Below are 27,059 nucleotides of genomic sequence, written 5' to 3'. Positions count from 1 at the left end.
TGCTCAAACCAGACCGAAGCAAGGGCCGCTTCTTAGCTTTGCACGTCTCTCAGTTTTGATAATCAGCGGGCTTTGGTAAGCTCAAACCCGATTCAAAGCGGCCCAAAGAGAAACTAGGAACAGAAAAAATTGCCGTGTTCAGGTCAGGGACCCTCAAATCTGCTGCAAAACATTTTCCAGTTGACAATCCATGTGGATTTCTGTGGTGTGAATACCATTAGTGTTCTGTGCCTGAGTGCATTTGGGTGTTATGTTCTGCTGTGCAGGAAGAAAGCACCCAAATATCCTTTTTCTCATGAAAAGAAGCGCATGAAGTCTCCTGGTTCTTAGGCCAATTAACATGAAACTCATTAAAACTGGCAGCAGTAGGATACTCCACATGTGTATTTGAATGCACAGTGCCATGATTACAAAGCAAGATTACTGGCAACAGCTGCAGTTACAGAGGCTGCACTTGGATTCAAACAGTGGATTTTTAACCTTGCCTTTACTTTTAAGCACAAAAAGCAGCAAAAATGACATCCAAAGAGACACTGTGTTGGCTTTTTCTGTTTCCTCAGGACTAGCACTGGTCTAAAAATACTCCTCTCTCCTGTTCCCATCCTCAGATTTGCCTCTCGGTTGTCACATCCCAAGCTCCTGATATTGAATCAATACTTGTTAAGTGCTTGTACCAAAGGCTTCTACATATGTGCACATGTACAAAAACGCCTAGAAAGAGAAGACAAGAAGAGTCTTGCAAAGGATTAAACTCTCCTCCTCTATACACATCTCTGCATGAATTGATGGCTATGAAAGCTCCTTTTCAGCCACATTAGTTGCTTTCTTTAAAGGGAAAATTAATCCAGTTTATCACTGGGTTCGCTGGGCTCAAAGCTCCATCTGCCAAATACAATTATACCTTCTGCTAAGGGAAATGCCTGCTTTCTCCTGCAGCCACACTGCTGCTGGCTGCCTTCATTAACATGCTGACACTCACTAGATGACCGATCAATAAGTTTAATTAAAGTGCCACAATTCACATAACGTTTGCAGCAGCTTCGAAGGCTGTGCCAGCAGGGCTCTGTTGTGTACATCTCACAAGGTATTCTGGATTTTAAAATGTGGTTTTACATTTGATGCCTAGGTCGAGATCATATATTGCATTTTGATGGAGTGTAATAGCAATAAGCAAACTGGCTTGAACAGGCTGCTTTTAGGAGAGCTCACATATCATTCTGTTCTTGTTGCCCCCAGCTAATGTGCTCTGAGATTCAAACTGAGCCCCAGCAAGAAGTGCCCACCAGGCACAGGGCTCGCCTGCTTTTCCATGACATAGTTGACATTCCTATTTAAAAAACTTGTCCCTTTAGTCCTTATGGTTTTCTAAGCCCACAAATTGCAAGAAATCCAAGTTCTCCTATACCTGTGCAAAGTCAAAAGGAAGCTTGAAACACGGCTCAATACAAGGTACCAGTTGTGGAAATGCCCAGCACAACATCTGAAAAGGGCTGGAAGTGAACAGACCTTCACAGCATTTAGAGTGGGGGATCACTGCAGCAGAAATGAGAGCAGCCCCTCTCATAGCTCTGGGGCCACACGAGGGCAGAGCACACCCAGAGCTTCCCTGCACTCAGACCACGGATGCAGCGCAGACAACGGATGGTTTTCCCAAAAGTCAGACCCACTCTCTTGCTCAATAAGGCAATATGTATGCAGGCTCCACAGATCTCACCCCAAAAAACCTCTTCCACATCCTGCGTAGGACTCTGTGCCACGAACAGGAATTCAGGAATTGCTTCAGCTTTACTCAGGCCTTACTCAGACACACTGCATGACACCAGGGGGAGGTCAGTTTGTTTTTGCAGAGCAGCATCACCACAGAGCACTGGCTCGTGGGTCTCAAAGAGCCTGGCTGCAGTGGCAGTCTGCTGGCACACTGCAATCTCCTGTATCATCAGCATGCTTCAGCAGTGCACTATTGTTCAGAAGACAATAGCTCAGTCATCCAGCAGCCTCCAGAGCAACAAGCATTGTTAGCAACGCCAAAGCAAGCATACATAAAGGAAAAATGAATATAAATTTCATTCAAGGCCAGGCTGGATGTGGCTCCGGGCAGCCTGGTCTGCTAGTTGGTGATCCTGCACATAACAGGGGGTTGAAACTAGTGGTCCTTTTCAACCCAGGCCATTCTATGATAAAGGTGGGCCAGCTCTAGTGCAATGCAAATACCAAGCTCAATGGAACTGGGGGCTGGCAGACCTCACTGAATTGTGAGCACACAAAGATGTGCTTTTGTGCTGAATAGTCATGCACGCTGTCATGAAACCAGACTTATTTTCATGGCCATCCATTAATAAGTATATGCATAAAGCTACAAAAATGCACATGCATCTGATAATATCAAATATACATAGATGTCAGGCACAGAAACAGACATGCAGGGTCAGATGGAAAATACATGTTTTGCTGAAATTATTTGTAGGCGAGTTCATGTGCTAAAAGCTAAAAAGCTTCCAGAGTTAAATCTTTCATTAGCTTCAGAAGGCAGATGAATTAGGGAGCAATGCTCAATATAGGTGTTACTTTCAAAAGTAGAAGTCCATGCTTTATCACCTAACTGCTACACTTAAAAAGAAGCGCCCATAAAAGCTTCAGAGAACTGTGATACAAGAAATTCACAGTGACGTTTTGCAAACCTGGCCCCAACCACACCTATACTGAGATCACTCAGTGTTAAAAATGGATCCTTGCTGCTGGGACTTCTCTGATGAAGCACATTTTTCAGCTAAACTTAACACTTCTTTTTTGTTTTGTTTTTTAGATTCATTTTGGCTTTTTTTAATCAAATAAGACAAACTTGAATTGGTGACTGTAACTTTTCCAAAGAAACTCTGAAGCTGCAGGAATCCTTGGTCTGCTTCTAGCACATGATGTCTTGAGTCAGAGGAAAATTATAGGTTGTGTTTCTACTCCCATGCCTTAGGCTCAAGTTGGTGAGGTGAGATGTAAACACTCGCTTAAGTTAAGCCAGGTTTTAAAAGGGCTTTACTAAATGCAAACCTTAAAAGTAAAAACACTTTGCTGTGGGTCATCCCAGGGCAGTCACCTAACCTGACCTTGTTTTGGAGACATCAGTCCTGAAGGCTGTCATGCAAGGACTTTGTAGTACTGCCTGGGCAACTTCTAGTCCACCTGCAATAGGTGCTTTTGTCCATTAGCATCACAGTGTTTCCTGGAAGAAGATGCAGCAGGAGCAGTGAATGGCCACTGTTGCCCCAGCACAGTGCATACTCCTAAAGGAAGAACTATTTGCTAAAGACAAATAGTTTCAAACATAGGCAATGCTTTTATAGTCCTTGAGCCCTCCTTGGGATCCTCTAAAAAGAATTATTTACACACCTTGGTCTGATCCCACTACCCCAAAATGTGGTCTTTTTATAAAGGAAGTTTTGAGCAACACACTGTTTTCAAAGCCTGGATTTCTGCTTAAACAGCATAAGTTATCCCACCCCTGCAGAGTGCAAGTGCCTGCAGAATTATCCAGGCAGAAAGCATTTCTCTAGCTGAATGATCCTGCACATAAATCCTAAACACATGTGTCTTACATGTCGTACTGAGGATGTGGTTTAGTGGGGAAGTACTGGTGGTAGGTGGATGGTTGGACTGGATGATCTTGGAGGTCTTCTCCAACTGTGCTGATTGTATGATCCCACTCACAAATCTGTCTAGATACATATAAGAACAACGCCTGGGAGTTAAAGCACAGCTCGGTCTGCAGTGTTGCAACTTTGAACCACTCCTTCATGCCAGGAATTTAAGACTTCCCATCTGTTAGAGTTCCATCTCGCTGCTGCCTTGTAGGAACAGATTTACTAAGCTGCTCCATGGAAAAGCCAGAGCCAGCTCTCGCTCCATCCACTGCTTGTGAGAGCACTAGGGAATGCAACTGGAGCATTTTGTAACGGACAGGTTTGGAGTTTTACATGCTTAAATAGGATGCTGGCTGCTTTTCTGACCATGGAATTGTATCTGGAGTAAAAAATCTCACACCTGAGTGATTTCAAAGGTCCAATCATTTAATTATCAATGACACTACAGACACTAATTCTACAGTTTTTCTCCACTGAGAAACCGATCATTTTTTCCCCCTCAATAATTAGTGATAGAACAGACCTGCACATCAAGTCCTGTATCTCACCTCCCCTTCCAAGCCTCCTGGAGTTTCTGCTGCAGATAACTGAGCCAGTAAATAGCCACACTGGGTTGTGCCTGAGCTATAAGGAGAACCCACAAGGTTGACACCCTGTGTCCACCACTGCCATACGCTAGCCCTAACGGCCAGTTGCACTAACAGCATTTTAGGCCAGAATAAACATAAAATGGTGTCTTCTTGCAGACAGCTATTTTGCATTCTTTGGGCAAGGGAGGAAAAGCTGGGGGCGGCTGCAAGTCTCCTAAGGATAATTAACTCAGCCAGGGCTGTGCTCTGGGACATCTGCTTTCTGTATTCCTTGGCTGGCAGAGACATAAAGGCCAGAGGTCTCCTTCTCCCGAGAGCTCGCGTGCTCCCAGTGACCAGGAGCTGCCCCCCAGCACGCTGCCTGCAGCCCGCTCCCCTCCGCCTCCCTTTGATTTCAGGAATTTGGTTGTGAAGCACAAGCGTCTCAAACAAGAAAAATGTGAGCTCACAGTCAGGCTCCCGCAGGGACAGGCTGGCTGTGTCAGAAGCAGAGAGGTCGGCCTATCCTCATCCATATCCACAGAGCATTGCAGAGGTCCCCTGTAATTGGAACCACATGTGCTTGGGCTGAGGCTGGAGGAGGCTGTTAAGCAAAAGCAAAGAGCAGTCCGGCATGCTGCCGAGTTTCCAAATGGTGACGTGAAGCCTTTGGAATTGAAACCACTGCGCAGCTAGGAAGAGAGCCTGAAGAGAAGAGAAAGCAGCAGCATTGCACAAAGCAGAGTCTCTGATTGTTAGAGGTTTGCAAGGACAGAGTAAGAAGTGCAGAAGGGGCAAGAGCCTGGCAGGTGACACGCAGACCCTTACCTAAAGAAACACTGACAGCTGTAGGGGCATAGGCCCTTGTTGGCCATTCTTCCCCTGTATGGAAGCAGCCAGTCAGTCCCTGATCTGAGGTAGCCATTACCAGCACACCGTGTGCACATCAGTGCTCCAAGCACAGCGTATCTCACTGCCCTGAGGCAGGAATGAGGTGCAAGTCTGGGTCTCTCAGGTGGCTTTAGCAGCAAGGATACAACATTCCTTGGGAGAGCTCAGGGCTTCTTCATTAGGTACAGTTAAAAGACCAGTCCCACAGTACTTATGGCCACATACATGCTAAGGCTCTGACTTGCACATTTCTAGAAGCAAGAGGTAAAATTATCTCTGGAAAAGCCAGCAGGAAGTTTGCTTTCCATACCAACACACAGCTGAGTCCAAAGCCTGCAGAAACTCTGGAATATTGGAAAAACATTGAAGCATTCAATTACCTGAGGATCTCCAGAGACAGCCAGCAGCTATGTATGTACTGAGGCTGTCCTTCTTCTTTTTGCATTTTAAAATAAAGTGCAAGTAGGCAGTTTTGGGTTTATATCCCCGGAGACCACACAGAACAGCAAACAAGACATCAGAACTGCATCTTCCTATTTAATGCTTCACAGAGTGCTTGTACAGAGCAATGTGTGAAGTCCCTCAGCCTTCAGTCCAGGCATTCTACCAGTAAAATGGTCGAGGTGTCTTCTGTTCACACAGCTCAGCTAAGCTTCAGAGGTGCAGCTGGTGATTTCCAGCTGTGTGGATTAGACCTACACACAGCTTGTCCTCAGGGGGACTGAAGCACCTGAGGATGACTGATACTCCTTTTCTCTGCAAGTATCTCTGGGCTGCTTTGCACACTTTACAAAACTTTGTGCTGAGGAAAGCAAGAGGACAACACCTCTTGGATGGTGCTGATGGACATTCAAATGAAGGAATTGGTTGCAACAGCTGACAACTCTGAATGCAAGAGAAAGAGAGGTTGAAATAGATTACTGAAAAAAGCCCTTCTTGTAGTAAGAATTCTTCCCCATCGTAGCTTCAACGTTAACAGGGGAACCAGAAAGCACTGAACTGATTCTTCTTTGTTGTTGCTTTGTCACAGAACTTGAACTTCTTAAGTATGCTAAGAAAGGTACTAAGAAAACTAAGAGGTACTCAGAAACTTTATGCTTTTTCTGAATTTTAGGCATTTTCAAAGTTGGGTATGGCTTTAAGGTGCAGGCCTCAGTCCCTGTTCAGCACATCCACATTATTTCAGCGAGATGCTCAGTTCTGCACCCATAATTGCACATAACATGGTATGACATCTCACTTATCCTCTACAAGCGCTACTAATATGATACAGAATGAATGCCTAATGTATTAGCACTCTGTCACTTTTCATATTCTCATACTCACTCAATCTCAAACACTCAGCCACAGCCTAGCCTAGGGCAGAAAATGAACAGCAGCAGCAGCTCCTCCCCATCATCCCCATAAGTCTTGTGAAAGATGTTGAACTCTGCAGCACTGCTGGGATGAACACGAGGTGCAATCTTTCAGGCTGAGCGTAGCGCCAGGAACAAGAACAGCAACTCTAGAAGGGTTTGGGTTACAGATACTCTCTACCTAGCAGTCTGCAGCCTCTGTTTCTCAAGTCCAGCAGCAGTGAGGATTAATTAAGCTGTTCTTGACCTGCTGGAGGTTAGAAAAGCTCTCAAGCCTTGTCCTCATTTACTTTAGTAAGAAAAAAAAAACTTTAGTAAGGACTGTGTTCTTACATCTCTATACACTGAGTGTTAGTTTGTGTTGTGCTTACGTCCCATCTTACTTTTGGCAAGGTTCTGTGTTCAGAATGGTACTTATGATACTTAGGAACAGAAGGCTAGGCTGAATGCTGCACTGGTGAGAACTTACTTTGACTTTAAAAAGAAAAAAAGAGGACAAGTGAATTTGGAAAGCATTCCCCTTTCAGAGGAACACATCTCCCAAGTGGAGTGCAGCAGCTATTATAACTCTAACAGCTAAACAGCACAGCTGTTACAACTGATTCTGAAGTTACAAGGACTCAAGTTAGACAGGAAGTAAGAAAATGTTGCTTAACACTAAATGAAAAGCATGATAACGGTAAAAGCCATGCTGATATGCTTTTCAATGTCTAGAAGCACAGCTGAACCTAAGATACTCTAGTGCACTGACAATAGCCAGAGATGGGAGGTCTCAGGAGGATTCCATCACCCACAGGATCGTAGTTTATGAGCTGAAGGCCAAACCTCCATGTTCCCCAGACTTCTGGATCTATTCCACATGACAACAGCCTGCCACCCGAAAAAGGACATGGCTGTACAACAGTGTCACATTAATCACGTTGGTTCAGTTGGTCGCATTGTTGCTGCAACTTAAAAAGCAGTGGAAGAAAATGAAGAACTTTTTGCTTCTTTGGAAGTTTCTGGATCTGAAAACTTGTGGAAAATCTAACTTTCTTGTGTTTTTCTATGCAAATCCACAATTATTTTTTTAAGCTTTGTGTAGGTTATCATCATCCTTGGCTTGTTTCAGAAGTTCAAAGAATTAAATTAGCATTTAAAATATTTGGTAAAGGCACGTCGACTAAAATCAGCCCCATTTCTCTTCCTCATGAATAGCTGCAGCCTTAGAATACTGATTTTTTTTTTGTTTAAATCTCATTTTGAGTGGCTCTTTCAGATGTGCAAGTTGAGAGACAAAGCTTCAATATCACCTAAGCTAAATAAAACCTGCAAACTGCTGGGAGGGACAACAGAAAGGGAACCTATTCCAGAGTCAAACAGCTCAGAATCTGTCAGAGCTAAGCCATGCTCAGCTACTTTCCAGCACTCATATCAGCCTCTGCAATGGGAGAGGGAGGGAAGCAGATTTTCTCTGCTCACCACAGGGCTCTCATGCCAGCAGCTGAAATGCACGTTACATATATTTTGCATGTTTGCAAATACCAAGGGCTTCACAGAGCAGGGAAGTCTGTAAAAGCCTTGGGCCATTGCTAGGGGAAACCCTGAATGAGAACACGCAAGCATTGTGCTTGCCAAATATTGCTGTGACCTTTGCACAAAAGAGTAATCTAGTTCTCCTCCGGCACACGTCCCTTCTCTGGAGTGAGGGATGCCCCAAGTGTGTCTGCAGAGAGAATTGGCATCTGGGCAGCAGCCTGGGAGAGCAAGGAAGGCCTGGCTAAGAGCTACAATACATCATCGAGCTCTAGTGAACAAGCACAGTATTCCAAGACACTGAAAAGAAGGATCAAGATGTGGTTCAGGCAACAGTTGAACGAGTCTGCTAATTGGAAGTGAAAAGGTCAGGCATCTTATCAGGAAACAGACTGTAAAGGTCAGGTGAAGTATAGAGAAGTAAGCCTAGGAGGAATGGGTGGCACACATGGGCAGCTGAATCTACCTCTGGGATTCTCCATTTCCATACAGTCAATGTGCATAGGAGATCTGACCATCAACCCAAAAGCAAAGAACTTTTCCCTCATTCTTAATCAGTCTGAGGTCCCTACCAGAACTTGACCAACTCATTTCCTTAGCTTCAACACATATCAGGCAGATATTGTCATACAACAGGAGATATTGAAGCAATACCATGAAACGTTAAAGGCTATTCCTGGAACAAAAAATAAGCAGACTATTGCATTATTCCTATCTTGTGGACATGTTGTACTTTGGAATTTGTTCATCTGTTTCTTATACATCCATATCTCATACTGGGGAGCCCCAAACTGAACCCAGTCCCAACACTGCTATGTAGATGGGAAAGATCACCTTTCATCACCTGATGGCCACATCCTTCCCAGTGCAGCCCAGGTTGCTGTTGGCCTTTGCCATGAGTACGTACTGTCAGCTCATTTTCACCTTGTGCATCACTCCGAGGGCTTTTTCTGCAAAGTGAAAAGAATATAAACTGGGGAACATGAGATCTCCACTGCTGGTACAAGAATACAGGCATTTCATGGAAACAAGGATCTCTGTACAGTCCAAAGAGAAATGATTGAATAATTTTGCTGAATGATTTAGGAGAGTTGGCAGTGGGCATTTCTCAGGGAACTCATCTAAGGTTGAACTCTGGGAAAGGACCTCAAGCCCTGCTACTGATGGAAGGGTTCCTAGACAAGCTGCAGCTTCTGTGCCTCACTTCTGTCCTTGTAAATTTATGTGAGTGTACCTGCATGCCTCAGGGATGAATAAGCAAACCTTACAGAAGGAATAACAAGGTTGTAGAGAAATCTGAACCAGACTCTTCTCAGAGGTACACAAAGAATGGATGGGAGACAACAGCAGATTGTGAAAAGGGGAATTCCAGTCAGATATTAGGAAAAGCATTACCACAAGGGTGGTCAAGTAGTGGCACAGGGGCTCACACAGACTATGAAACTGACATCCTTACAGGTGTAAGGCAACCCTTCCTTGAGCTAACAGCTGGCACAGGGGCCTCCCCAAATCCCTCCTGCCTTTTACATGCTCTGATCCATACAGCAGGTCAGGGAGAGACCCAGGAGACTTAAGCACCACTCCCCAAACTTTAGGCTTTCCTGCTTCACCACAGCCTCCAGACCACCCTGGTAAATCACACCATGCTGCTCTCCTGCCTTGGCTCCAGAGAGGTTTCTGAGCACCCCAGTTTGGCCCCAGCAGCCATGACGTACTGTGTACACAGCTGCCAGACCAGGGTGGTGGGCTCTGCAATGATTAAGTCCATTGTAATGTCTGGCAGCCATCTGTCAGCCACATTTACAGTAAACTGCAGCTCTCCTAGCATGTGTGGTCTGTGGGGATATAGCTGAGCACATAATTTAGTTGATGAATTTAGCTTCTTTTACTGCTGACAGTATCTGTGAGCAGGTCACAGTTGGCTGCAGTTTCTTTACTTCAGTTTCAGTTGTTTTCTTGCTTAAATTTCTCTCCACATGACAGTAAAATCCAAGCTCTTGTAGTTAATCAGATATATCACCTGATATTGCTTCCTAATTGGATGAGCTTGTAAGTAAATGCTTACGTATATTTGGCATTGAGTTCTCCCTAATATTTACTTGGAAAGGGCTGAAATTTACTTTTAAGCGTCAGAAGAGTACATCATTAACTGACCACAGCAAGTTGCAAAAAGGGTCAAAGGCAGATTTGCTAGGGTAAAATATTACTATCTGCTGAGTAGTTTGCATTATCCAGCAGTGCTGATCTTGCTAACTAGAACAAGAACCAGGTTGCTTGAACACTCCAGTTCTCTTCCTTTGCCTCCATACCCTATGGGTGACTCTGGAAACGCACTGTAACACAGCTCTTCAGAGAGATACTCTCTTTACAAAAATGTCCAAATCTGTTTTTCTCCAAGCTGAAATTAACTTTTCACAGCATTGCTATTCAGTGCTCCAATGGTTTAATACTGCCTTCAAAAATTCCCAACATCATCGAGCCACAATTGCCACGATGAGCAGCCAGCAGAGCACGTGGTTGGCCACTGCAGTGCTCGTGCATTTCTGCTGGCTTTGTTTCTCTAGAAAAAAAAGTTTCTGTAATAGAAACTGACACGCAGCTCTCCCCCCTCTTTAAGAGGGCATTTTCAGTCAGAAGGCAGACACGACGAAAGCACTGCTTGTCTGAACTGAGCACTCTGCTCTCTGCCTCCCCAAGGTGCAGTTCACCTTCATACCCTTCATGGAATACGTTCAGAACTGCAGGTATTCAGCACCTCTGCAAAGCACCATCTCATATCCCAGCTGTAATTTCTCTGTTTTACCCTATGCTTCTAGGAACAGTGAGCACTCAAGCCTATCTACTGCACTTCAGGAACCTGGATATCACCAAAACATAGCAAGAGAAGGAAAGCACACACCAAAACATTTTGTCACTTATTTAGCTTGATTTTAAACCCAGTGGACTTTGTCCAGTGGCATTCAGATAACTAGTTTCATATTGCAGGAGCTTTCTTAACAGTACTTCTCCCAACTGATGCTCTGCAGTCACCAGTGCACATTGTACAACTAAAAGGACCAAATCAGTCTCCCATTGATCCTCCCATACTGAGACCTCAATATTCTTTTCACAGCCATTAGCTAAATGAGCTTTGCATTCCCACAGAGAAACTCCTAAGTAATGTTATTTTCAGTTTGCAAAGGAAAGAAAGCAAATACTGAACTCATCCTTGACTAACTGGGGACACAGCAAAGCTGACTGAAGTCACAAAGAAACAGGGGCAGAGTCTGGACTAAGTTCTACAGTTTGGAAGTTCGAATTCAAGCTGAACACCCAGCTGATCCTAACCAGCAGGCCAGCTTTCTCAACATCACCAAAATTAACCTGTGGCACAGAGTTTTTGCTTCTTTTAAAAGTGAAGTTACACTGGAACCCATGCAAGCTTCTTCTTTCAGAAATAGGAGACTGGCACCACATGCCAACCACAGTCCATTGAGGGATGAGAAAAATTGACTTATGTCAGTTTATTACTTCTAGTTTTCGAATAGGACAGAAAGTAAAGCCAGCACAGAGATCAAGCTGTGAGGAGGTAGCTGGCTTCCTGCCCAACACATCGCTTGGTTTCTCTGAGGCCCCTTCAGCTTCACATCGCCAAAAAAGGAAGCTGGAAAATGTTACACCGAAAGCAAGAAGTGCTGCATCTCCCTCTCGTTCCCTGCCTGGAGGAAACATCTCTGGGAGATCTGCAACCACCCAAAGGAGAAGCTGACAGCTGTGATTTCCATCCCATGCTGGCTGCACAGCAGGAGCCCAGGAACAGTGAACAGACATCAGCCATCCCTGGCACTCACATTTTTAAGGAACTGGGCTGCAAAATGTGGGTGTCACATTATACCACATCCCCTCCAGCTCTTCCAAAGAGTCCAGGTCCTGAACAGAGACTGCAGTTTCTGTTCGACATGCACTGTGCCATATGAGCAGAGCTGGCAGCGATTCCTACTGACCCCAGCACAGCTTTAACTATTTCCCCTCTTATTACTGAATTAGAAAAAGAAACAGTTCTTACTGCAAAAGCTGGGTTTTGCAAGGCTTCTTCTGCCTCAAACTGCTGTAACACAGCAAGCAAGCACTGCAAAGCAACTCCACCAGCTCCACTGTAAACTTTCCAGTGGTCCATTTCCTCGTCAACCTCACCCAGCAGCCTGGCTGGATTCTCCTTTTACTTTAAGCCTTTGCTGTGAATGCTGAGAAAGCCCTTCTCCCTTCTGAACCAACGACACCTCCCTGCACAGGGCTTTGGGGACAGCAGGAGGGGAAGGCAGTTATGTAACAGCTGCAGGAACTGAGGGGGAGAATGAATGTCAGAACTTGCTAAAACACAAACCCGGGAGCCTTGCGGATTCCATCTCCAACATCCATCAAACATGATTAATTTTAATGTCACTACATTTTAATGTCAATTACTTTTAATGTCACTGCTTCTTATTTACTGGTGCAACCACATTTTAGAGCTGATAAGAGATTCCCCCAAAGAACATTTAAGATCAAATAAATAAAGCAAGAAAAATAAATGCAACAAACACGAGCAGCAGACTGGTGCCTCCCTGCTATTGTGAGGCTCTTGATACGTTAAATCTGACTGCATTTCAAAGGCTGGGGCAGTTGAAAAACAGAATATATCTGAGGCTTTTCTGTTCAGGGACAAGTTACAACTTAGCAAAAATTTGCTTCTTTGCCTGTTTTCCAGACTACATAATCTGACTAGTTGATGTCCATTCGTTACATGTCTTGATGTTAGTTAATATTAAGCTAAGCCATCAGATAATATATTTTGTTTCAATGCTGCACAAAGTAGAGAATAACATTTCTCATCCTGTCTCATAACTGGACTTCAGTTTGGCCTTTGGTATGGTCCCTCACAACGTCCTTTTCTCCAAATTGAAAAGATATGGGTTTGATCAGTTTGATGGACAAGGAACTGGCTGCAAAATCGTACCCAGAGAGTGGTGGTTAATGGCTCGGTGTCCAGATGGAGGTCAGCAACAAGCATGGTCCCTCAGTACTCTTTAATATCTTCAACAATGACACCAACAGTAGGATCAAATGCATCCTCAGGAGTGCAGATGAAACCAAGCTGTGTGATGTAGTCAGTGGGACGCCATTCAGAGAGACCAGACAGGCTGAGCTGCGAGCCCAAGAGGACCTGGTCAGGTTCATCAAAGCCAAGTGCTTGGTCACAACAACCCCCACAATCAGTACAAGCTAGGGGGCAAAATGATGAAGCACAACCCTGCTGAGAAAGTCTGGGGGTTAATTTAAGAAAATATATTATTTTCTTTTAAAATGAATGAACAGCACACCAGTTGGTTTTTTTTTTCTTCCTTTACGGTCAGTTAAATAATGATGTATACAGACAACTGCAGCAAGCTGAATGAAAGGGTAGGAAGAAACATCATTGTATAAATAAACTGAATTGTTTGGGAACAGACAAACTACAGACTGAGCTACTGTGTTAGGCCTTTCGTTATAGCTGGTTTTAATCCTACTAAGTTGTGTGTGGTTTTCATTTCTCAGCTACGGTAATGTTATTCCTGAGCCTCCTCTGCTCTTACCCAAGATCTGCTGGTTGGAAGAGCCATCTGAGACAGCAGGCAGTGACATTAGAGCAGACTCTGTGTTGAGGATCTGCTTTAAAAGAAGTTGGGAACATTCAGCAAAGCTGGACATGATGTTTGAAGCCACACTTGGCAATTAGGATTATCCTATAGGAAATGAAGGGAGAAATATAGATAACTTGGTGGTAACTGCCTATGACAGACTTTAGGCTACACTAACAAGTTTCAGAAGAATTACCTCCAATAATGAAAGAAAAAGGCTCTTTACAAAGCTTGCCATTTTCATCCATTGAAACCAAGGCAAGACCAGTCAGCCACCTCCCTGCATTCTATTGCTCCAAGTTGTTTCCTGTGCCTGGAGCAGGGGCTGTCCTGAGCCTGGGCTCCAGCCTGAGCTGTCGGTTGGCATTAGGATCCAGGGCTCACTCAGAACCAAGGGTGGGATTTACACGATGAGTTGCTTAATTCTCTCTTTCTCTTTAGGGTATCAGTCACAGCATCTGTTGATCTGGGCAGAGCATCTATCACATCATCCTCCTGTCTGCATCAGCCTGGACACACTGGTGTGTATAAAACAACATTTACTATACAAGGTAATCAGGTAAAACGTGCAGAGGCGCCAAGAGATACAAGACAGCACATTCTGACTGAGCTTTGTATATATCTGACAGCTAGCATAGCCCAGAGTCATCTCCCAGTCTTAAACAATTCACATTCCTTCCTCAAGCTAAATTGTGCTTGGCTGCATTGTTTCGGAAAGCTGAAGAACAGCCTTGTGCCAGGGGTTTACTGCAGGGACCTTTACTCCAACCCAGACTAGGAACAGCTCTCCAGGCACAAGCTCCTGAACAAAGCATCACATTCCAATTGTTTATGCACTTCTGCTGACCTGAATCAGACAGACACAAACAGGCTGCAATGCTGCAGGGGGACCTGGTGTTCCAGCTTCACTAAACCACCACCTGAGGCTTAGGAAGCTCAGAGCTCCAGAAGGGTCATCAGGAATCCTATTTTTGCTTTTAACTTTTCTATCAATCAGAAATTCTTCTGCCTGCCTTCTCTATTGCAAACAATTCAAACTCACTTCAGACCCGTAAGCTCATTGCCTACACACTGAAAACCCATTGGAAGACAGCCTTGTGTTTTCTGCAGGCTTGTAAGGTGATGATATATGTGCTGTACCTTCAAAAACTATAATGAACATTATGAACCCTTTCCCACAACCTTAGAACAACAGAAGTGAGAACTGAGTGCAGTCCTTGGAACATCACATCTGGTAAGGAGGAGTCACACGGGGGGTAGATATTTCCTTTTCTGATAACAGCTACCTCTATGGCTACTCACATCCAATGAGAAGACATGATGTCAAGCAGCAAGTATTATAGTGTTACAGACTTGCAAAGGCAGAACAGTTTCCCTCAAGAATGCACATTAGGAAATGAAGCATCTGGCTACAAGAGAAGACATTTAAAACATTGACCTTTTGTTCAGGAAGATATATTTCAAAGACTTAAATCAAGCTACATGAGCTATTTTTCCTAAAATATCTAAATATGGTTTTCCCTCAATGCCTAATATTCAAGAACTTTCCCATGTAAGCTTGCAATTCAGCATACTGTGAGTTTTCTTCCATTTCCACCTGACATTAAGCCACATTGGAGTGAATTTTAGTTGGGATTACATGTCAGGAAGGATTTCTCCCCAGAAGGAGTTGTCAGGCACTGCCCAGAGGAGCAGTGGTGTTGCTGACCCTGGAGATACTTCAGAGACATGTGGATGTGGTGCTGTAATGCACCATTGAGCAGTGGACTACAGGCACTAGATGGTGGTTGGACTTAGAGAATCACTTAGGCTGGAGAAAACCCATACGATCTCCAATTTTACTGATATTTTACCTAAGCTACCAATTCATAATCTGGTCCAGTACTTCCTAGCTCCTTGTTTTCATGTTTGCTTCCAGGCAGGAGTGTGACTCACTGACAGTCTCAGCAAGAAAGTGAAATACTCATACATGGGGGTTGCTGCAGAGTTTCCAAGGCATCTGGCAGGCAGGGGCTGATGCAATTGTGACAGCTCACAGAAATGAATCCAGGGCATGAATAACTACAGCAAACCTCTGGGCCAGAGGAAAATATGGCTAAATGTTCTTGAGCTGTTAACTAGTGCAAAGTGATGAACTTTGCACTAATGAATGCACAATGAACTTCGCCTAAGCGTGTGTAATTATACAAAGATGTTTCCCACTGCAAGTTTTATCTTCCTCTGAGTTGCCAGGCTTCTGATTGCTGTTAGAGATGTCGTTATGGCTTGCTCCCTACATGTGCTGGCCAGAGATGCAACTGCATATGCAGTTATATGCCCCTAGTGTAAGCAACACCTAGAAATACATTGGATCTCTGCAGCTGGACCTGGGAAGTTTGGTACTCAGTTCTGCTTTGGATTGTGGCACTATGCCAAGGCTGTAAAAGGAGCCTATTGCCAAGTCAGGTCTCATGTCTTAAATGAGATAACGGGCAGTTTGTAAGGAAGGTGATAAAGGAGAGCCACAAACAGAGTGGTTCATACACAGTTATCAAATACAACCAGGCCACACCAGCTCAATACCACCGGTTCTTCAGCCCAATACAATATGCAGCTCAGAAGGAAAAAAGCTGCAGTGCTCTAGGACAGAATCCTGAACAATATGCCAAAGAACACACTCAAATGCATCAAATCAAAATTTATGAAAGTCCCTACAGCATCGTTAACATATTAATGTCTATAAACACCTGGCCAGGGGAAGAGTTCACTTTATATTTACCCCATTCCTGTATTCTTCCCCTTAGATAGCACCTAATAATTACTAGAAGCAGCATACCAGGCTAAGCGGGTATCCTCACCCTTATTGCACCTCTTGTTCTATAGCACATGCATATTAGATACTGGCATTCTGTCTGGGGCACAGTTTTAATGTGTGAATCTCACACTGATAATTAATATGCCTATTTGTTCTCTGGTTGCCTTATCTGCACTGACAGGAGCTGCACACTCTCAATCTCCCAGCTTCAAGTCTAAGTTTACCCCCCAGCCTCAGCTTCCTGCATTTCTTCAGCTCAAATAGAAGTGTTTTAGCAGCTTTATAACAGTGTAGAAACCTGCCCAAGTTTGCTTAGTAGAGGGAGAAATTAAGTGCTCCATGTTGGAGATAACAGCAGTTCCTTGGCCCCAGACCACACATCTGGCCCTCCTTAACATCTAGAAACAAACCCAAAGCATCTGTCTGCCAGGTAGTGGGGCTCATTTGACATTAATGCAGAATAAGCCAAGTAAGAAAGACTGATCCTCGAAAGGCTTATTTGGATTGATAACAGGTAGTGGCAGTACTGGAGCAGGCACAACGCACGGACTGATTTGTGGGGAGTCTAAATCTCATGTAGCCCCCTAACTTAGCAGCCAGCTGCTTCTGGCATCCTTCAGGATGGAAACTGCTCTTTGGGGGATGGTACAAAGGGAGGGCAGTTGTTGTGAGTTGCTCAGAAATGTTTTATTTAGGCTGTTTATCCTCAAAAGAGCATTTTCTTTTTAAAGTATATAGGTTTTGTATATTCTAAACATAGGAGACAGGACTTGGGCATTTCCTCTTTTAAGAGGTATGGCTGAGCATATTTCCTACAAAATTTATAAAGAGTTGAGATAAGGACTTATGTGGCTCATCTTCACTAAATGCAAGGAAGGAACTTGGCTCTGTCACAGCACAGTTACAGTGCAGAGGCAGGAAATAAAGATGAAAACAGACAGCAGCCTACAAGCTCTTTGGAAAGACCAACCAAAACATAATCAAACTATTTACCAATACTCTGCATAGTTTTATCTGAAGACCATAAACCACATGATATAATGGACAAGGCATTTCCCTTTTTACAGATGGGGAAACCAAAGCTCCAAAAGGACTCAAAGCCACCTGCTGGGATCACAGCGGAGATGACAGGCAAATTAACAACCAACAGATTTCAATTTTATCAGTGAAAAGCTTTCAGTCCAATTAAATAAGGTCACCACTGCAGCTGGAAATGGAGCCACAGATTCCTGCTTCCCCATCTATTTGACTGACAGACAGCCCAGTCTCTTGTAATAAAGATAGTACAAAGCTATGTATGCCATTTCTTAGGCATTAATCACTGTACTTCGTACAGGAGGTCACTATTTTCACCTTAAGCATTCTGCTCCATCTTCTAGGAGATAGGAAAGCTGGATAGCAGAGTTCCCCTATCCAGGACAAACTCTCTGAACTTTCATACCTCAAAGACCGATGCAAACCTAATGTTTAATCTCTTCCAACTGCCTAAGACATTTTCCCTGGCACCTACTCTCAACGCTCATATATTATGCACTACTTTCTTTTGGATTGAAAGTAGCCACAGAGAAGATATGAACAGTGACTGCTATTTAAAATGCAGAAATAACACTTAATCTGCTACATCAACTCTTCCCTGTCTGCAGACTGAACGTAACTGATGGTGTGTGTTTATGAAGCATGCGTAATCATTACCTGCTCAATTACTGTTGTTATAATGCATGGTTTAGCAATAAACACTGCCTGTTGTGGGGCTGTACCAGTTCCCTGTATGAAGGGAATTCTTCATGTTTTGTTTCCATTTCTACATCATAATCAAGCCTTAGCTGTATGCAAGTGGGCTCAGGATATTTTTCCTTTTCTTTACATTATCAGTTTGCTTGCTACATCTTTGCTGAAGGGGATTCCTCACTTTAAGTCCTTCCCTCGGTAGGGCAAGATGGCCTCCTTTGGTTGAGGATTATAGGCTCTGACAGTGCCGAGACAGAAAAATAAAGCTCAAGAATGATTTAAAGCAATGAGCAGGGCTGCTGCCCTAAGACCAGTTACATGCACCCAACTACCATTGCCTCCTGCAACTCAGACCCACTCTAAAGACGGTCTTCTCCTGGACTTTATCCAGTGGGAACACATGAATGTACACCTGGTGGTAACCATCTCCCCCTCCAGGGGCAGGGAGGAAAGGGACAAGATTTACCACTTTCTTTCGCTTTTTCCCCCCTTTCTGCTTATATCAAACTGTCATAGAGGTCTTTAACTCAGCAAGGATGGAAAAGCAGTGCCAATTCCTCCTTGAACCACCTCCACCCATAGCAGAAACAGGAAATCCACCCCCCTCCCAAGGATGGAAGGTGTTCCTGTGCCAAAGTCACCACACAAGTGCTTTCAGTGGAGAGCTTTCCCACCCTGCTGCTACACACTGCCAGAATTTGGGGACTTACAGCAAACATCCTGGGCTCCATCAAGGGCTGATGAAACCCAAAACCACAAGATATACATCTAGAGCTTAAAGGGCTGCAGCATACCCAAAAAACACTGCACTGGAACAAAGGAAACTGCAGCTATTGGAGTTGCTCTTTCAGGGATCAGAAGGTTTTCCATGCACATGGTTGCACAATAGGAAGTACTGGGAGCTCTGAGGACAGGGATGAAAAGAAGAGCAATAACCAGAAAGAAAATGCAATGCACATGGTCTTGCACCACACAGTATGGGAGATGCTGCAATTCTGCTCTGCATGCAGGAAGATAGGCAGACAACTTGACTCTGCCCAGCACAGCCACTAGGAAGTCACAGCTTGTAAGTACAAAATACAATCACTGAAGCAGCAAACTCTTTTTTAATTGTTCATTTAATACATATCTGAGCTGGGGAAGGGTGTGCTGCACACCAGCATTGTTTTCTTTAAAACAAAGCATGAGTTTTTATCAGCGCTTTGGTTTCTGAAGACAAAGAACAGATGGCCTCTTATTTCAGAGGCAGCAAAAGGACATTCCGTGCCTTCAGGAGCCCTCAGAAGAGCACTGATATGAGAGAAAAATAGGAAGTGCCAATATTGCCTTGCTGGTTGCAGAATCCTTCCACATGTACAAGTAACAAACCCCTCTCCCCAGCTTTTTGCCTGTGGATGTCTTAAGAGAAGGGGAGGGACAAAGATGGAAAGAATGCCAATTTAAGCTGGATTTTCATTTCTTTTAAAAACTTGTACACAGGTTGTTCCAGGAGCAGAAAAAAAACTAAACAAAACAAAATCAAGTGAGAATATACCTAGAGAACTGCATTTATTATTTCCTAGATTTTAATGTCTCTAAGAGAAAAGCACTGATTAAACTCAATGGATAATTTAGAAAACATCTCGGCACCGTGCTTTCAGAACAGCTTTTGCAGATGACCTCTGACAGAGCCTAACAGGTAAAGCCTTACAGGAGCCCTGTGCACTTGGCAGCACTGTATGGGACCTGGCAGCCTTCAGGTGCAGCACAGGTCTGCTCTGTCCTACCACAAATCACCCATTGGCTAAGTCAGCATTAAATAAAAGCACCAAGAGCTCGGTAGAGAAGAGAAACATCACAGAAATTCAAACTAGATATAATTAAGTTAATAATATAGATGATCTTGGTAACAATTTGATGGGATTTTTCACCTTGAGGTCTTCAAATCAAACCCGGCTACCTTTCTGGAGAAGATTTCAGTCAAGTCCTTAAGATGAACATGAGGATCAAGAGCACATTCTCCATCCTCCAGTATAATCGAGTAGTTTTCAGTGCTGCTCTCAATTTCCTTCTACCCAAACTCTGAAAAGGGTGATTTCTCTCTTCAAGATCACTCAAAGACCCTCTGTCACTGTGGATGAGTACATATCAATCTTGTCACTTTCTTCAATCTTTAGCAAAGTAAAGCTTGCTAACAGAAGCTGCTTTGAGATCTGGCCAAAACCAAACCTGATTTAAAGAAGCCCCTCTGTGAGCACCCTGAGAGCCTCAACTAGTTTTTCAGATGCTCTCTGAGCATCTTGGGTTCCTTGCTTCCCTTGTCATTGTATGAATTACGACGTAGAATTACCTTGCGTAGGTTTCACACAAGCAGATGTGAACCTGGCGCCTGGTGTCAGACAGCAAGCAGGAAGAAAACTAAGTTTAAGACATCCTGGCTTGCTGTGCAAGCTTTCAAGTGTGCAGTGTTGTAGCAACAGTGCAAACAAGCAAGGAAATGGCCCCTGTGACAGAGCACTTACAACCAAGAAAATATCCTGAATACTTGCATCTGGTACAGTAAGGTTTGTTCTATTCACGTTTTGATTTTGGCTTCTGTCCTTTGTCCTGGTGACTTCACAGAAGAGAAGACATGGGGTAAGGAAAGATGCTTGCTGACAAGTTAAAAAAAAAAAATGCCTCCATTGCATTCAGTGCCTTTTTCTAATGGGTATGTATTCATCACCATCCCACAATGGAAACAACATGCCCAGGGCATTACTAAATAAGAAAAAGATGGGAGCTCAATTGGAGGAAAAAGAATTGTGCAATGCAGGATCATTAACTCCAGAGCAGAGAGGCTCAGCTTTGTACATTGGTTGTACCAGGTCACATTGGGCCCGAATTAACAAGCAGCTGCAGAATTGTCTCCCTAGTTTACTCAAGGGGTAGCCTTGGGCTAAATGGAAACAGCTTTAACAAAGCCAGATACACTGGGATGCATTTGCCACACTGAGTGACACTGATGGGGAATCTCTTGAACTGCAGCTTCATCCTCACTCATTAAACCAGTGCCTGATGCGTCTTAACAGGCTATCACTCCAGACTTCTGCAGCACCATTTCTACAGTGACTTCAAAGTGTTTTACATCTCACAAGGGAAAGTTTGCTTCATTTGTGTGCTCACAAAGGAGCACGCAGCAGCTGGAGCCAACATTTTCAACTGCACCCCAAAATCCCAACACCTAACGTAGTTGGTGTGACCACATCAAGTTCATGAGACTCTGCATTTCTATCTGCACCAGTCCTGGCCATTTATAAGCAGTTTACCACTTGAAACAGAGACACTCAAAGCTAAAAGGCACTTAAAAATGGAGCCTGCAATTTCTTAAATCGCAGTTACTGGCAAAACCAGCAATGGAATCTAGACATCCTGAATGCTGCTCTCACCAGACAGCACTCCCTATTACTTAAAATTCCCCTTTGGAAAAGAAATGAGAAAAAAAATATAGCATTTGTTAAAACAAAAGCTATGCTTTGTCTTACAAAAATCCCCATTGTTTCCAAGCAAGAGCTGGAAACAATGGAAAGAGAGAGGTTTTGCCCACAGCACAGACCACATCAGAGCATGACAAAGCAGTACTGTGGAAACATCAATCCAGATCAGATGGATGTGGGAAAACGGCTCCTTATGAGAAATGCTGGGATTCTGAGGCACTGGTACTGAGCGTTCCAGTGGGACACAGCAGCCAGAGCTGCAAGGGATGCCTGCTGCAATACAGACCTACAAACATGGATGCACAGTGCCACAAAACTAACAGCAAAAGTTGAACTGGGAGAAAGGTCTTTTACTGCCCACACAGCTAAAAGCCACCAAATATTTAAGATTTATACTGTTCCTACAATAAGCTGGGGCCAGCCTCCATCTGCCACTGCCATTGGAAATAGCAGCAGTCAACTTTGGCCTTAAGGCACGAGCCCTGAGGAATCCCGCTTCCTCATGGGTCATTCCACTGCCTCCCTGCGGCCTTCCAGTCCCAGGGGCTTTCTGAAGGGTGTAACAACTCGCAGCTTTTTACCACTGCACCAAAATCTTCACAGCAAGTTACCCAAAAAGCAGCAGGGTCCCAGCAGCAGACGTTTCCCATTTTGAGCACAAAAAAAAAAGTTGGCTTTCCATCAGCAGTCCTTCTGCGTGCTCATAGTTTATGACCCGCAGAGCATTAGACAGACATTTGCTGAAACTGCATATTGCTGCTGCAAAGCGAGCCCAAGCTCCAGTAAATGCCTGAAGAAAATGAAGCAATCCCCCAATATTACCCAAGAAGGCAGGATCCCAGCAGAACACCCTGCCAGACACTGGCCTGGAGCCTCACTTCATCAGATTTGCTCTGGAATTACCCTACTGGAAGAAGATTTCCAAATCTGGCATTGTACCTTTTACTGCAGAGGTTTGATAAGCCATCTTTTGTTCGGAAGGAAGACCTGATGTTGGAGAACGTGGTTTTTTCCTCTTGTCCCTGGAATTGTGATTGGAAATAATTGGAAGTGTCACTGGAAGTAATCAGAAGTGACAGTCCCTGGGCTATAAGGCTTTTGCTTCGAGTCTAACGATCCCCCCTGCCTCCCGCAAAACAAAACCTAAATTTAAACAATGAAGTCACAAAGTGATTTGCCTTCAAGGTTGAAAACCCTTCAATTTTCTTTTCTTTCTTTTTTTTTTTGAAACAGAAAAAGAAGTGTCTGGCTATTTTAGTTCAATAGTCAAGCCCTGCTGTGTTACACCAGAGGTTCCCCCCCACACACACGCACACGAACACCCCACCCTACAGATAAAGCCTCACATCCATATTAAACACTTGTATGGCCTTTAAAATTTTATCAAGGCTTTAAAAAGCAAAAAAATAGCCTAAGCAGTCTGAGCAATGAGACTCAGCCAACATGCATCTCATAAATATTGCGAGCACTGGAAAACCACCTCGTTCTGCTGTTTTTTGCTGAGGCACACATGGGGAAGGGAACAGGGCTACTTGGTGTTTCGTGCACTGGTTCTGACGAAGTCTCTTACACTAAAGCACCTGAGCACATAATGAGACCCACCTGCTGAAAACAACCTTACAGCCTCAAAAGCCAAAGGAAGTCATAGGCAGTGCAGTCAAAAAAGGAGAACTCTGGGATCCAGCAGTACGATTTGCCATGAGCTACAGCTGCATCCAGATTCGTAGCCCCAGTGCTTCCCTAGCTGTTGCTTTTTGATTCACCTTCAGGCACTCTTGCAGAACACACCACTCACAGGCAAACCCACTGACTGCATGCTGCTTGTTTTGCAGTTCCCACACTACTGCTCCTAACTGCAGCAGCACAGGGAGCAGCTCTGTTCTGGAGTGCTGCTGTGCACGTGCTTTGTGAGACTTAAAGATGTGCCCCTACACCAAAAGCCACAGTTAATGACAGGGGGACACCAGGCCTTCATCTAGTAAAGCTGGTTCCACATTCTCTACCAAGCAGCTCCATGCAAAGGAACAGCTTAATGAACTGTAACTGCTCCTACTCCACAGGTCTATGTTAAATAGCAAGACGAGATCATTCTACACTTGGGAGAAGGTAAACTCATTCATGAACTGAACACATGCAGCTCAATTTCTTTTGTGAGGGCTCCTCTGGTAACATTCATACTATGAATGGAGTTTCTCAGCACGTTGGTGCTATAAAATCCATTATCCTACTTCTTTTTAATGAAGTAGGGATAACTCAAACCTCCCTGTCTCTTAGAAGTCATCCCAATGACTGCTCAGGACACTGTTTGATAAATGATGGCTGATGGATTCAGTTGTTTGTCACTGATCACTTCTCCTTGTGTTTTAGGACACACATAAAGGAAAATAGTTTTGAATCAGAGCACAAGGGTTTAAGACATACAACAATACAGCTACCTTGTCGTGTCATGCATCTGTGTCTTAACTCCCTTCTCCATTAGAAGAGTAGGAATACTGGGAACTCCTAGATATTCTCTACCCAATATTGGCTGGTTGGACTGAGCAATCCAGAGCTTTATGCAGGGCACTTAGCACAAAGGATGCTACACAAGCAGCAGTGCTATGGCAGACCACACGCAGCCTACTGTCACTGCCAGCAGTTGCCTCTAACTGTGCACGCTCCATTTCAAAAGACTGTTTCCAGGAGAACAGCCTCCTTTCTGCAAATGCATATTGTAAGCACAACAAAATTCTCACTGACCTTTTCCTTCCACAGGCAATTAAACTGCAGGCACTAAGCTGAACTTTCACCTTTCCACCTAGTCAGTCAGGAACAAGTCACACTGAAGCTTCGTACTCATTTTGCAGCCACTAAAATGGGGATGTCAGATACACAGAAGAAAAGCCAGGCTGAAAATACCCTCTGTAATGTATATTGATTCTCGAAGGACAGTAATTCCAACATCATGGAACTGCCTGGCCCATTAAGAGAAAAAAACCACAAATGTAATTAGAACCAATGCAACGATAAGGAACAGGAAAAAACTTGTCATGAATGTTTCATGTTGTTCATCATCTTCAATGCATTTCACAACTGCTCAGTCCTCTTTGCAACTTAGAAAACGTAGGTTTTCCTAATTAGTCACATGGAAAACTGAGACAACATGGAGAAGGACTTCAGAAAAGCCAGCAGTGGTTACGTTGAGGCAGGGCAGCTTCCATCCTACTCACAATCCCTGGCTGTTCTTTCCAGTACCCAGTGAGCTTCTGGAAAAGAGGACCAGCTCTATCTTGAGTGCTAATCCACAGATGGAGGGCTACTGCCAACACTTTCCTTCTCTGTACTCTGCTTTTTACACTGTACCATGTAAAAAGCATGTCTTAGGCAGGGTCTGAAGCCTTGGCTGGAGATGTAGGCTGTTGGTAGCAGCCTTTTCATTCCACTCAAGCATACTGAAGTAGAAAACTGAAGGATCCTCCTTCCCCCTGTTGACTTCCCATCACTTGCCACATTTGCCATTGCTGTGCTTCCTGCTCTTCTCCATTTCCTCATCTTCCACTACCCTGTGCTCTCAGTGTCTATTCACAGACCTCAATGACCTGACTTCACCCTTGGCTTTTTGCTGGGCTGCTTCTGTAAAATAACCATTTCTAAAAACAGATGAAGAAACAGCTTGAGGAAAAAAGGAGACCCATTCATCTTTCAGACAAGGCACAGCCAAGTTCCCACTGCACCCAAAGCAGCCTCTGTTTTGTAACACATTGGTGCAAGGAATATGCACAACATTACATCCCCAAGAGCCAAGTTTTCTTTGCACACGTATAGAACTCAGGTCTGCACTGTGCAACATACACCAGCCTTGGCTAAGAGAGGGGAGTGCTTTAGCTGGAAACCAGAAGCATCCTTGGACTAAAGCTTTGGGAGCAATTTCTGCAGGGAAGAGGCACAGAAAGCAGTTTGTAACACCTCTCTTCATTGCTACTAAACACACACATTCTGCATCACATAACAATCTGTTTCCACACAAAGCAGGGTTTTGCAAATACACACTGTGCTTTGTTGGAGTGACTGTTTACATTTCTTTTCAGGCAGTTCCTAAGAACTCAATCAAATCTCAGGCTGCAAACCTGTTAAGTTCACCATAAAGTCCTGTGTTTGCCTTGAGGAAGACAGGGGCATCTGTTGTGATCCAGAGGATAAACATCAGGGTCTCTCTCCAAGCCAGTTGTGCAATGACAGGCATTGCTGGGAAGCCTGCTCTGCTGTTACACAAAACGTCCCTCTGAAGTGGCCCCAAGTGCCCCACAGAAACAGACCACTAATTCTGTTTAAACAGGGCCTGCTGTGGGCACAGTGACCAAACACCAATTGTTTCACATGGGAAATTCAGAAAGCTTGCCTCCCCTCAGCAACACTATCTCTCATGATTAAGAGATCAGACTTCAGTATTTCAACCCTAACTTGGCATGCTGCTTTCCCCCACTCCAGAGGTTTACCCTTTTTCTTTTTATGGTAAAACAGAAAAATAGGGATAAAACCAGGCCTCAAAGTAAAGCTAAGGTTTTCTAAATGCTAGAAATCCAAACACTTTCATGTAAAACACAGCACTGCTGGGGACAGAGAGGACATTCTTATTGAGTGCTCTGGTAGGAAATGTGATGCAAACCCACCCTGGCTTTAAAAGAATTTGCATCCCACAACTCTGATATCCCATCAAATAGCAGCTCACTCAATTCTGTCTTGCCTCCTTGAATTCCCCCTGGGGCAGCAAATGGACACACATCTTCTCTTTGCTCCCTTTCCCTAGGGTTTGTTAAAGAAGGAAGCTGTTGGCCTTGTCCTAGAGCTAAATTCACACCTCCCAACAGCTCTTGCATCCAGTTGCTGTTTTGTTGACTGCTGAAAAAAAAATGAGCTCTTGCAATTACCAGCTGCTATGAAGCCGACTTTGGAAGAACAGCCTCCTCTTAGGCTTGATGCACCAAGAGTGATCACCTGCATTCCTTCATAACCCAATGAAGGAAAAGATGAAATCCAATGGCAGAATCCTGTACAGAAGCCTTATTCACAGCCACAGATTTATGTTTTCCTATTCCAATCCCAAGCTTGGAATTAAGTGCTGTTAAAACATGGGATGAAATCCTCGCCCCACCTGAATACCCCCATGAAACAAACAGATAAAGCCAACAGAAAGAGCCATGAGAAAACCAGGAGGTTGCAAGTGTATCCTATATCCATAACCTCAGAAATCTGGGAAGTACCCAGAGCAGCAGCAGAAATAAGACCCATCAGTTTAATATTCCATTTGCTTAAAACATCTCCCTTGCTTTTTACTAGTTCAGGCAGAAGCAGTCTATTAAAAAGTTCAGTAACCCCGCTGGAAGCAGGAGTGCTGGGTTTTTGTTTGTTTGTTTAAGCAATGCAGTGGTTCTTGGCTTTTCTGGAACATATTGCAGTTTTCAGGAGAAAGGCTTTAAGGAAGCATGACAGGGCACCATTCAGGAT

At 44.1% G+C, this 27,059-nt stretch overlaps 1 protein-coding gene across 2 annotated transcripts in view; it reads right to left on the bottom strand.

The window, feature by feature from the left end:
• Positions 1-27,059, bottom strand: part of LOC125703691 (CXADR like membrane protein) — a 39,425-nt gene that overhangs the window by 6,445 nt on the left and 5,921 nt on the right. The gene's annotated exons all lie outside the window — the stretch shown is intronic.

The sequence above is a fragment of the Lagopus muta genome, chromosome 22 (assembly GCF_023343835.1).
Source record: "Lagopus muta isolate bLagMut1 chromosome 22, bLagMut1 primary, whole genome shotgun sequence".
Classification (NCBI taxonomy): Eukaryota; Metazoa; Chordata; class Aves; order Galliformes; family Phasianidae; genus Lagopus; species Lagopus muta.
The sequence above is the reverse complement of the archived record's forward strand: the minus strand, read 5'-3'. Positions and strand labels throughout refer to the sequence as shown.